The sequence below is a fragment of the Aplysia californica genome, unplaced genomic scaffold (assembly GCF_000002075.1).
Source record: "Aplysia californica isolate F4 #8 unplaced genomic scaffold, AplCal3.0 scaffold00080, whole genome shotgun sequence".
Classification (NCBI taxonomy): Eukaryota; Metazoa; Mollusca; class Gastropoda; order Aplysiida; family Aplysiidae; genus Aplysia; species Aplysia californica.
In genome coordinates this window covers 1,738,193-1,739,521 of record NW_004797350.1, presented here as the reverse complement: position 1 = coordinate 1,739,521, position 1,329 = coordinate 1,738,193, and positions in this window count along the sequence as shown.

The window sequence follows — 1,329 nt, the reverse complement described above, 5'->3', positions numbered from 1 at the left end:
ACAAGAGTTATAAAAACACCAGTAACATCTGCGCGCATCCGAGCAAGCAAGCAACAGTAAGAGTAACAAAAACAACTACATCATCATCATCATCATCATCATCATCGTCATCATCATCATCATCATCATCATCATCATCATCATCATCATCATCATCATCATTATCATCATCATCAACAACAACAACAACAACACTTGAGATGGTATAAGAAATTTGTAAATGAAGAGCTCAGTCTACGTTGCTGAAGATGCAGCCATAAAAAGGAGGATGTCAAACATATGTTTGAATGTCCAGGAACAATGGCAATTCGAATGAAGTTATTTGGACGAGTGGAGGTGCCTGTAAGTACATTGACAACGGCGCCGAAAAAGAGAGTCGCTCTTGCTCGAAGATTTCTTCGTGGAGTCTACCAGGCCCATTAAGGAAACAACCACCCCCCCAAAAAACAACAACAACAACAAACAAACAAACAACAACAACAACAAACAACAACAACAACAACAGCAACAACAACATCGATGATGAAAATGATAACAAGTGCACAGCAACAGCAACAATTACGACAACAATGACAGCAACAATGAGAACAGCATCATCATCTTCATCATCATAACTATCATAAAAGAAAACAGCAGCAACAGCAGTAGAGCCAAAGAGCTTGATTGATTGTAAGTTACAAGCTAGAATATTATTCCCCTCTGTAGATTATAATGCCTACAATCACACTAAGCAAAAGTGTAAATGCGGCGTAGACAACGAAAATTATGCGGATCCAGTTAGTTCATCTCCGCAATAAATCGATAATTGCAAACTAAAGACTAATATTATAGCCTAATATTAATGTTATGTAGCTTCATTTCACATTCAAAATAGCCCCAGATGAAATGACATCGGTTCGAAGGAAACTTACACCAGAGCGCTATAGAAGGGACTTTAAGCAATAAGAAAATGTCGATGGCATTTGAAACAGGTTTACACCAAATGCTCCAGTATCGTGGATGACGTTGGTTGTGATTTGTATTTCTTATTCGAATGCATAAATGCAATCGGAAATATGATAGGCGCCCGTGAGTCGCTAAGTTAAACCAGCCTACGGTGACAGCAATGTTTGTGGTAAACTATAATATGAAGACAAGGACTACGATTTGTTTATGCTGCCTTTGCAGTTTCATCAAGGCTAGAATAATATATAAGAAAATAAGCAGGTTAGTATAATATTACTTCAAAATGTCTCCACGTCGGCGAATTCCAGGTGATTATAGGGTCATTTTGAGCGAATCTCCGTCTTGTTTATTGGACACATTTAATCCCCCCCCCACACACACACA